The following is a 3797-nucleotide window of genomic DNA, read 5'->3' on the forward strand; positions in this document are numbered from 1 at the left end:
TGTGAAATGAGTGAACTACCTATGGTGAGGTGTTTTACTTAGCGATCCCCTCAAGCTCGTTTAATTGAACATGTGTCCTTTTTCTTAAAACATATGACCTATGATAATTGAAATGCGGCTTTTGGATATCGTGTCTCTACTTTGTATTTCCGAATGCATGTGATTACAGATGCTCGAAATTATGTCAAACACCTAGTCAAATCGGGAGGTTTTCTAGCTTGCTTGTGATTGCGGGTTTAGTTTTTAGTTTACTTGGGGACAAGTAAAGTTTTAAGTGCGAGGAGGTTTGATAGGGGTCAAAAACCCCTATCTTTGGGTACGGTTTTAGGACGGGTTTTAGCATTATTTAGTTAATAAGCGAGCATTTCTCGCATTTAAATGCTTTTGTGTGAGTTAGTTAGGAATTGGAAACGTTTTATTTATTTTTCATTGTTTAGGCTCGTTTTATGACCAATTTAGGCAATTACGGCCAAAATAGCATGCATAGTATAATTCCGTTATCTTTTGAAGCTAATTGGTCCGTCAAAAGTTGCACCAAACGAAGCGTTTGCTCAAAATAAGCGATTGGCGGGTCAATTTAGCCTTTGGACTAATGTTATCTGGAGTTTCTGTACATGCGCAGGTATAAGTTCGGACGAAAAAGGCATCGACGGCAGTCGGCAAGCACACGGGGGCATACCGGGTAAGAATGCTCGACGAGCAGGCCTCCGTAGGCCATGCCTGCTCGCCGAGCAGGCCCCTGGAGGCCTGCTCGCCGAGCAGGCCACCAGAGGCCTGCTCGGGCGAGCAGGAGGCCTGCTCGCCGAGCAGGGCGCTGCTCGTCGCGAGTAGCGCCTGCTCGCCGAGCAGCTCGCCCTACTCGGCGAGCAGCTCGCCCTGCTCGGCGAGCAGACCTGCGGGAATTGGTCAAAAAGACCAATTCTGCCCCCACGATGCCACGACGGACCCCACGACTTCCTACCTGCATAAGGACACGAAAATAGGTCAAAAAGAGGGCCGAGCCATGCCTATAAATAGAGTTTTTCCAATGTAAATTAGTATCTTTCTTTTATTTGTAAATTACTTTAGCTTTCCCCTTGTAGTTCCTCTCCATCTCCCCCATATCCTTCAAACCTCCATTGAAGCTCCTTCAAAGCTTTTCTCGAGGAATTTTTTAAGCCCAAAATATAACTAAAATATCATATATAAATACGTTAAATTTACATTGAAATCGTGCTAATTATATTCATTTGGAATACTTTTACGTCTTTATTTACTTCTTTGATGCAAGGTACTTAATTATTTGGTTAAATCCAAATAGGAGCGAAAACGAAGCCAAAACGGAGCTAAAATGGAGGAAAAACCTAAAAAACATACCAAGAATGCATTTCAGTCAGAAGAACGCTCAAGGAGGATGAAAAGCAGTCGAGAGACAGGGAAACATCTCTCTGTCATGACTGAGATTTTGAGAATCTCAGTCGCGACTTGCGGAGGCCAGCTCGGGAGAAAAACGAAGTTTTCACTCGTCCCTATACCCCCTGTCGCGACTAAGATTTTCAGAATCTCAGTCGCGACAGCGAACCCTTCTGCACACAAAACACATTTTTAAATCGGAAAAACGCGTCTGTTCGTTCGGATAAAAGCAACCCTTCACCAGCGGACACGACCCGTCATTTACAACCCTTCAACAACTATAAATAAGTGATCCATTTCAAGAAATAAAGGTTGGAAAAAGTTAGAGAAATTAGAGAAGAAAGTTATTATGTTGAGTTTCTGATTCAGAAAAGAATCAGAAAGTTTAGATTTCATTTCTATGTAAACAATCGTGCTGTACACGAATTGTTATTAGATTAGTTATAAACAGTATTAGTTTAGTTTTCATTCTGGTAGTGGACGAGATCAGTCTCTATTCCGAAGATCCAGCGAGAAGAATTGACGGCTGAAGCGCATGAGGTTTGACGAACCTACGGAGTTTGAGAGAAAGATTGACGACCCGGATCTCAAAGTTTTTGTTACAATGCTATCCAAGTTTCTACTTCTCTGTTAACTTGTGAAAATTCACATTTCATTAATGATATACTTATTTATTCAATACATTCTTACTGTTGTTATTTTGATATTGTTCTGACAAAATGATTTTCAAAATGATAAATTGGTGTTTTTATTAAAACATTCTATTCCATCTTATTCATATAAGAACTTTGTTGAACACTTGACGGATTTAGTTTTTATGGATGACATGATCGCTGATCGCGGCTTATCAGACATAAAATACTAGTTTGATTAAGGTAGGAATCACCTCAACATCAGGGGGATTTCTATGGTTCGAAGCCATTTAATTGAATAAATCGCTATATTGTTACATGTCCATAATCTTACAAAGTTAAAGTTGTTTTCTTTGCTTTATGAAAATAAGTTCTATTTTATTCCAATTGCGGAAATATCTGTCCTGTAATCAAAACCACAAAGACGGAACTGTTCTCTAAACTCAATATAATCCTTCTATCTAATCCTAATTTACCAAAACCAATTCAATCAATTAAACGATATTCTTTTGTTAAACCTAAACACGTGATTAAACCGAATTAAATAAAGTTTTAGTTAAAAAGCGTTCCCTGCGGGTTCGATATCTTTTATTACTACAAGCGTATACCGTGCACTTGCGGAAATCGCTCAACAAGTTTTTTAGCGCCGTTGCCGGGGAACGCCAAAATTTTTGACAAAATTTTAAATTTTTCGTGTTTTATTTCGAATCTAGGTTTAAACATACTTATTTTAACTTTTATAATTTAATAGTTTTCATTTACTAATTTATTTATTTTTCAAAATTCTGTTTTGTAGGTAGTTTCGGTTCGTGTAAGATTTCAGGTTCATGCGCAGTTCTCGAAGTTCAGGCATTGTACCAGACCCTATAGACCTAAAAATTGAGAAAACCATTAGGAAGAACAAGAAAAATAAGAAAAACAAAAATAAGACCCCAGTAAAAACATATATCGAGCCAGAAAAAATGGCAGACCCACCAACACTTATGGAATACGCTAGGCCAGGTGTGGCCGGTGTAACCAATAGTATCGTTAGACCCAGAATCACCGCAAACCAATTTGAAATTAAGCCAGCTTTGCTTAATATGTTGCAAAATAATGTAACATTTTACGGGTTACCTAACGAAAATCCTAACACCCACTTAACAAATTTCCTTGAAATTTGTGACACTTTAAAAATTCCAGATGTGACTGCAGAAGCAATCAAACTTCGCCTCTTTCCCTTCACCTTGAAGGACAGAGCCAAAGAATGGTTAACTTCTATGTCAGCCGCAACTTTTGCCACTTGGGAACAATTAGCTCAAGCGTTTTTATCTAAATATTTTCCTTTAGCAAAAACCGCAAGAGTCATAAATGAGTTAACATCTTTTTCTCAAAATGACAATGAGACTCTTTATGAAACTTGGGAACGTTTTAAAGAACTTCAACGTTTATGCCCACACCACCAATTACCCGCTGAACTTTTAATGCAAACATTTTACAATGGACTAAATCCTGCAACTAGGGGTTCATTAGATGCTATGTCGGGAGGGCTATTTATGAAGAAAACATCAGCCCAAGCGAGAGAACTTTTGGAGGAAATGGCAATCAACAGCAGTATGTGGCCCGCGGAACGTGGACATATGCCGGTGGCAAAACCATCATCCTCAACCACACCATCAGTTAAAGGTATAGTTGAACTTGATCCAGTCGCGATGCTACAAGCCCAATTTTCTGCTTTATCGCACAAAATTGACAAGTTTATGGCACCACGCGATACCAATGGTAATCCAGTCC

At 39.2% G+C, this 3797-nt stretch overlaps 1 non-coding gene across 1 annotated transcript; it reads right to left on the reverse strand.

Annotated features, from left to right (window-relative positions):
• Window positions 1-3364: 3364 nt before the first annotated feature.
• LOC136204353 (small nucleolar RNA R71) lies at window positions 3365-3471 on the reverse strand. The gene has a single exon (XR_010675196.1). It is a non-coding gene; the product is annotated as a small nucleolar RNA R71 (small nucleolar RNA).
• Window positions 3472-3797: the final 326 nt, after the last annotated feature.

The sequence above is a fragment of the Euphorbia lathyris genome, chromosome 8 (genome assembly GCF_963576675.1).
Source record: "Euphorbia lathyris chromosome 8, ddEupLath1.1, whole genome shotgun sequence".
NCBI lineage: Eukaryota > Viridiplantae > Streptophyta > Magnoliopsida > Malpighiales > Euphorbiaceae > Euphorbia > Euphorbia lathyris.